General features: G+C 44.4%; 1 long non-coding RNA gene across 1 annotated transcript; it reads left to right on the forward strand.

Annotated features, from left to right (window-relative positions):
• The first annotated feature begins 527 nt into the window (after window positions 1-527).
• On the forward strand, window positions 528-4527 carry LOC148050768 (uncharacterized). The gene is made up of 3 exons (XR_015700428.1): window positions 528-1386; window positions 2869-2946; window positions 4311-4527. It is a non-coding gene; the product is annotated as an uncharacterized LOC148050768 (long non-coding RNA).
• The last annotated feature ends 3255 nt before the right edge of the window (window positions 4528-7782 follow it).

Raw genomic sequence — 7782 nt, forward strand, 5'->3', positions numbered from 1 at the left:
GATTTCTGGGGCCTAATGAGAACTAAACCTTTGGGAGCTTTTTGGATTTGTTGTATCTTACTCAATTTAACCTGTCTGTTGTTGGGTCTAAACTTCCGTCGTTGATCATAGAGCAGCTACATTTTTAGCGTGTCTGGTGTCCATTGGGAGGGAAACATTTTTTATTGTTTTTCTTGCAGGGTAGACTGCAAATCCGTGTTTGATCTGTGTGTGATCTGTGTGTACAAAAGTATCAGGTTGCTGGTAGGACTTCTGAAAGCAACTAACTCTCTGGAATTAAATTCAGATATAAGTAGAACTTTTTTTCTCCTTTTCTTTTCTTTTCTTTTCTTTTCTTTTCTTTTCTTTTCTTTTCTTTTCTTTTCTTTTCTTTTCTTTTCTTTTCTTTTCTTTTCTTTTCTTTTCTTTCTTTTTTCTTCTTCTCTGGTTCATCTCAAGGGTTAAATAACTTCAGGGAGAAAAAAAAGTTGATTTTTTTTGTGGAAAAACAAGATGCTTGGTATTATAGTCTGAAAAAAAGTGAGAGCTTAAAGTAATCTCAATCAGCATTCACACTGGCAATATTTACTTATCCGAACAGTACTTCCTAGGACGGTTGCACAAATTGCAATATGAGAAGAAAATGTTGACACCTGAGATGGGTATTTTACATTCCGAGCACCCAGTCCACAGCGTGGTCCCACTCACAAGTATCTGAATGGTAATGCCCACAACAGTAGCTAGCTTTCTTCTTATTTCTAATCCAAAGTAAAGCAGCGAAAGTGATTTTCCCAGTGGTAGCTAGTGGATTGTTTGGACGGTATCCTTCTGACGTTTTTGTTTCTGATCATGGCTTTCTTTATGACTGCAGAAACTACTGTACTGGCCTATGTCGGGAGACACCTGGATGGTGGAAACGAGCAACTGGGAGAGGAAGGGCAAGGCTTAAAGATATTTTTCTGCTGATAAAAATCCTAATGAGCGTGTGACCTCCAGAATATGCAGCACAGTAGATCAGCTCCGTGCTCAGCGAGCCCCCCGAGCGGGCTCCTCAGCGTGGCCCACGGGAGCACAGTGCTGCCCAAGTTACATCCTGAGTTAATGCTGGGGTACTTCATGGCTTCCTGTTCCCTCCCCCAAGGCCCTCTGTGGTGCTTGTTTGCAAGTTTGCTTATTACTCACTGATTACTCTCAAGTGATTGTTTTCCTGTCCTGAATACTACATCTCATCTTCCTGTTTTTCAGAGAAATGGTGGTGCGAGATGGGATGCCCTTGAAATCAAATGCATTGCTGAGCATTGGCAGGTGCTTCTCGCTGTGTTAGGAGCTGCTTGCGCTCACTAGTGACTAAGGGCAGGCTCTGCTTTAGCATCGGCTCAGTTTGCAGCTTCGCTGGAAAACTTGCAGGTACCTGACAGATTCTATACTCTGTAAATAATGACTTGAGCCCATCCTGCTTGGTTAAAGAGGTTGCATTTATATTCACGTGCAGCTGTAGGAAGGTTGGAGAAACTAATTTATATTTGCATGCAGGCAGCTGCGTGTGAAAATACGAGGGAAGACTGCCTCCTCCAGGAGGAGGGTACGTGAAAAGATACAGCAAACCTCTTGCAAAAGCTGTTTGTGTAGTCTTCAGATGATTGTGCTGTGGTTCTCTGTCCCCTGTCGTCACACGACATTTGCATAGACGCATCCTTCCTTCTTCAGGACTGTTTCCTGCTGCTGGTTGCTCGTATTTTGGGTTCTGTTGTTAAACTTAACTGTAAGCGTAGGATTTTAGGGCAAAGGAACAAGAAAAAAAACCTTCTAATTTCAAATCTAACTTGATCGGTTTCTGAAAAAAACAGAGTGACTGAACAAAGTTAGTGTCCTCACAGCACAGCGATCGGTCTCTGCCCTCTCCTCCCGTCTGTGACGGAGCTCTGCACTGCAGCCCCACGGTTCACTGCGGCTTCTGAAGTCACTTAGGAAGACCGATGGGCAACAGCGGAGTTTCTGCATGTTGCTTCTGCTTCGCTCCCAGTGCTGCCTGATTTAGGGCCAAGAGGTTTCCTTCAGACAGAGGCAGGTGTAGATAATGAATACAACTTACTGACCATTACGTGAAGGAGCAGGGGTTATGCTTCCTGTGGAGTTCGAACCAAATCTTTACTTTTCCCCAGTTCTTCCTGTTTGGGACGTGCTGTGCTTCAGGAGCTAGTTGCCATCTGCCCCTTTTTGTTCAGTTGAGCAGAAGGAATACATTTAAAGCTCACCTTTATGTATTTCAAGAAATCTTACGTTGACATCTTGGACACCTCAAACCATGTGGGAGCAAGGCAGGGAGATCAAATGCATATTTATGCGTATTGATGTCACGTGTGGGGAAAGCTATACGCTGCGCAGCGAACTCCTGGGAAAATGATTATGAAGAGCAATATCCTGAGCAGCAAGGAGCTGGGCTGGGACTCGGTTTGGAGATGAATGGACGTAACACCGCGAGCAGAGCTGGCAGTAGACCGCGGTGAGAGCAGAGTGTTGTTTCTGGAGCGTATTTGTGTGTGGCGATGACTGCCGGTCTGATACAGCCTCTCCTGTATCCTTTTCTTTTCCCTGGATGTGCCTTTAACTGGGCGTTGCCTCGCTGCGCGTGTTTAATGCCCTATTAGATTTTATGCCTTGTCGGCACAGGATTAGCCACCCGAGTTTTGCAATGGCTGATGAGCAAGCAGTTGTGGAGTTGCTGTTCCTGAAAGTCTGCGTGTCTCAGAAAGATAGTATGGTGTTTATGAAGATTTAATTTTTTTAATAAAATATTTAACTAATAAAATATTTAACTAACTTCATTTCTTAAAGAAGAAAATACTTGACCAGTGTCCCATTTACAAGATGTTTTCGTTTACTTTTCAGGAATCTTTTAAAAGCACGGACAACGTGCGTTTGGATCTTGATTTGAATCATTCGAGGTGCTCATCTTAAAAGCAGCAGGTTTGTTCTTAGGAAGTTCTTGTTGAGAAGAAACTGTAAATATTTCCATAGTAATTTTAATTTGAAGGCATCTTGTTATAGAATTCTAACTGCTTATTCAGTGAAAGTCTAGTAAATGCAGTACGTAGTTGATGCCAGCCTTGATGCATTTTTCAGTGGTGTTTCCTTGACTGGGGTAACCGCAGCAGGCTTTCACTGTACGAGGTGCAGCCTTTCCCGGTGCTCATGATGACACTGCAGTCTTTTTTTTTTTTTTCCTTGTCTTTGACACGAAGAATTTTTCAGGGAACTAGAAGAAAGATGGGAAGTGCAAGGCTCTGAAATCTACATGACATGAACCAGTCGTTTATAAAACCCGATTGGTGGCTTGCTGGCCACTGTGACAAGAATCTAAACATGTTAAGACTGAAGCCGACATGGAGTGCAAGGCGTGATCCTACTCTCATTACGTTGCTCACAAAAACCAAAAGAGAGCTAGGAATCTTCTGTAACCTTTTACTATATTACTACCTCCCGGCAGACTTCAATTTTAAACAAATTCTGTGGTGCCACTTTCATTTAAAAGGAAGCTAAAAAGGGGGGAAATGTAATTTCAATCCCTCCCTCAGTCTGAACAATTCAAAACTACCTCTTCTGATTCCCCACAAACGGCCTTTCTTAATTGTTGGTTGAAGACTCATGCGCCAGAAAGAGAAAATAAGAATTTACTGTTAAGGCTAGCGGGAGTCACTGGGGACTGTTCTGTGTTCCATTTATTGCCCAGTAAAGGTGAACTGCAAGAGTGTCTCGTGAGCACCTACGTCTTTTACTGGACCCGGGCTACAGCGTACTTTCAGGGATCATAAGCGTAGCCTTTTTTTGTGTTTGGTTTCTGTTTTACACGATGAGGATTAATGGTGGTTACCACCTGTAGAGAATACCTTGACCTATAGCTAAATCATGATCAGTGTTTACCGAGTACTGTTAGCTCTCTCTTTACTTCAGCTTGCAGTGAAACCATTTGCATAGTGCTGTTACTAACTCTAAACTAACTCCCCTCTCAAAAGTCTTTTATCGTAAAACAATTATTTTTCTGAGTGATCATTATTTTCACATTAAAAAAAAATATGCATGGCGAAACGAATGCCGGCTGTGTCAGCCAGTAAGTAATGGACTCTTTGTGGCCACAGTCAGGAAACGTGCCTTTTGTTTTCCTGCACCTGTTGCTGTATTACAAATAAAATCATCCGATGTTTTATTAAATAAAAGGAGAAGCCCTAATGAAATTGTACCAGCCATTACCAGGAAGTCCACTGAAAACACGCGGCAGCTGCTTCAGTCTCAGTCCATTTACACTGACAGGATTGTTTTGTCCTTCTCCTTAGGCTCTAAGTGAGAGCGCTGCAGTGCCGTGTTGGTGTACAGCAGCGCCTTGGAGCGTTCCATGCCACTCTAACTCCCTTTGAAGTCTTTGGTCAGAATCAGTAATAAATCGTGCTCAACAGTTAAGTGCCTGAGGCTTGTAGAAGTCTGTTAGAAGTCAGCGTCCCGGGTCTTACATCGAAGTGTTTTGCAAACATCAGCTTACACACCCTTACAGCACAGCGGCAAAGCAGGTAAAGATCTACTGTATTATTCTGATTTTTATAGAGGGGGATTGATCAGAGAGGGTAAGAATCAAATCACTCAGCCCTTCTTGTTCGACAAAATGCCTGAGGAATCCTCTGGAGTGAGCAGGGGCGTCGACTTTGATCAATATAGTTAAATATCACCCCTCTTTATCTAAAGGTCCCTAACAGAATTGCGCTCTCTCTCTGTTCCATATTTAAAAGTCAATACGTCTATCACAGCTGCACTGGCACGTAGGTGGAGGCTCTTTGTCGTGGTTTAACCACAGAATAGACTGTAGTTGCTAGCAAGAGTTGCCTAATTTAAAAGAAAAGGTAACCCTAGCAGTAATCTCCATGCTAAATGCTGAACAGTAGGTCTTGCATTAAAACCGCTAAGAAGTTGCATCATAACCACTTTGGATATTGGAAAATGTTCGATAAAGACTTTCTGGTAAAAATAGCATAAGAAAGAATTTCGTTCAAACGCGCATGATTCAAGCATTTCTAGGCTTGGTTTTAAAAACGTATGAGAAGTAGCCGGATGAAACATCAGCCAAGCAGCAAGCGACACAGCCCTCCCTTCCCACAACAGCTAGGGAGCGAACAGCCACGCCTGTGGGCAGAACGCGGTCCCTCCGCGTCTCCCGCTGCTGCGTTCCCTTCTGACCCCCGAGCCTGAGCAGAAAAGTTACCACCAGCGTCTGCCTCCTGCCCCGGTTTTGTGATGTTACAAATTTGCGGATCTGCTCTGAATGTATCCCAGTGCAACTCCGTGAAGAATTTAGACTCAAATATAAGGAAGTGAGGCAAATACAAGCTTTTTAGAACAATATGTATAGAATCTATACGTATAAAACCTTTCTGTCTGAAAAGTTGATCTGAAATTACATGCTGCAGTGTGCCTTGAGCAGTTGCTGGTGAATGGCTTCGGCACCCCCAGTTTGGCCTGCCCTGAGTAGAGTCACGCCAGGGATACCAGCAGCGTTCAGGATCCTGTACCTGCTCCACTTCGCTTTATTTCACACCCAGTCTGTTGGAGCCCGTCCTACTGGTGTTTTCCGACACCTTGAGATGGCCCTGCTCTCCTTCTCCCTTCAGGCACTAACCTGAGGAGGAGGAGTGAGAGAGGGAAGTGGATTTGGATGTGAAAAGGACTCCGCTCTCCCTTAATAAGTAAGTTAAGGCCAAAGCATCTTTCACGGGGTGCTTAAGGGCCAGCAGCGTTTTACAGTCACCGCTTGTTGCCATCGGATCCACGCGTTAGGATTCTGTACCTCTCTGCCTTACCGACTCAACACCTCCCTGGTGCCAGTATGGAAAATTTCCCGGTGCCTGGAGCCAAAGCCCTGCGCGCCCTCAGCAGGGCTGGCCAGAAAAGGGCGCGTGCCAGGTTTGCCCCAGGCCTTGCAAGTCGTGTTACTTGAAAATCCTCTTTTACCCCAAGCTAACGGCAGTGCGTAGCAACGTAGGGCACCTGGGTCGGGATAAGGCCGATTTTGGGGATGGGGAAGAGGGGAAGCACACGTCCCCGTTATGAACGGCTGGGCTGGGTCATCGACAGGCAGGTCCACAGGGACAAGAGCTCGTTTCGGCTCTGCAACACCCCGTGTGGGGAAGCCGGTCTGTCCTCACTGCGGCGTCTCGCGGGAAGAAAACAGTAGGCAGGGGTACTTAACTCTTCCACAGTGGTCTGTTAGGTGTATTTTATTTTGTAAAAGGCTTAGGTTTGTGGCTGAGTATATCAACGTGGCTGCTCAGCAACCGCACGAGGGAGGAAAAGGGCAGGGCGCACCAGCGAGGAGGATGAAAAGGCTTTGCTCTGCAAACGGAGCTCGCCTGGACTGAATCTGCCAGCAGATCCAAGAGGGATTCTGACAGGGACTTCCAACTGCTGCCGGTAAAACAACTGCAGCTGGAAGAGGATGTTTCTCTGTTGCCCGATGCTTTTGACGCCAACTGTGAGGTCTGAATATTACTTTGCTGTCGCTGTGATCCTATTAGGTAAGAATTACGTTCTCGGAGCAGCTGGAGAGCCGCCCTGCAAGGCTCTTACGGCTTCGTGCCACGGGGAGAAACGCAGGGGGCTGCAGGAAGGAAAATAGGGGGCTTAGGCAGGCAGGTACCTTTGCCACATTTCTACATTTAATGCTTACATAAGGCAGATGCTGCTGTCAGCCTTTCTCCTGAGCTAAGAAAAGGAAGGCAAGTCCCGGCTGAAGTGTAAGTTAGGGGTTGGCTGAGGAACTGAGACATTCACCATTTATCTGCCCTTTGTGCTGTGTGATGCTCTGTGAACTCCATCCGGTATTGATTGCAAACCAAAGCTGAAACAGGCCTAAATGAGCAATATATACGTCCTACAAAATATACGTATTAAAAAAAAAATCAGAAAAATCTCTGTGATATACAGCACGTGAAAATAAATGCTCCCCTTGAGCAGCTACTACAGAGCTACTTTGCTGTTAGAAAATTGCTTATCCTCACAGATACAAGCATCCGCACCAGCGCTGTAACATTTCTACAGATAAAGAAAGAAATATGCGAGTTTGTCAAAGAATAATTTTTAATTATTTCTTAATTGCTAGAGAAAGATCTGCCTTTGTTTAAGAGCACCGGAACAGCAGAAGCGAGCTGAGGTTGTATCCGTACCAGAGCATACTTGGGCGTAACATCTCCACTAAATACTGATCTGCATTAAATACTCATCGTTGTTTTACCAGTAACTATTTAATAAAAAAAAAGTTAGGTATAGTCCTATTTTCTGGCAAAGAAAAATAATCAGAAACTTGTACTGGGTATATAAAACACTGGGAGGAATATCAGTAAGACCGCTATAAAATTTTATTGCGGGAAGGACATTTTAATAGACTGGTTATTTAAATAACTTTCCACTAAATATAGACATGTATATACTTGTTCCCATAAGGTCACCCTAGACCCTGGAAGTTAAAAGTCAAAATCAGTAAGAAGAACTTGGAAATACCCGATATAAAAGTGGCCTGATAAATAACTGACCCTGGCCACGTTTCACCTTTGTGATTTTCTCTCTTTGGACTGGAAGCGCTTGTCAGGATACCGTAAGCCCGCTCACAATTTTATTATTACTGGCACGTTGTAATCACTTCTCTCCTGATCTCACTCCAAAATAACTCTGAAGTATTTGGGGAATATTTGTAGGAAACGCCAGATTACAGGAACGGGTCATGACGTCCTTTCCTTAACCACTGAACAGCTCCAACAAATCTCT

This window comes from Nipponia nippon, unplaced genomic scaffold (assembly GCF_047370975.1).
Source record: "Nipponia nippon isolate SJK-2023a ecotype South Korea unplaced genomic scaffold, ASM4737097v1 scaffold_7, whole genome shotgun sequence".
Classification (NCBI taxonomy): domain Eukaryota; kingdom Metazoa; phylum Chordata; class Aves; order Pelecaniformes; family Threskiornithidae; genus Nipponia; species Nipponia nippon.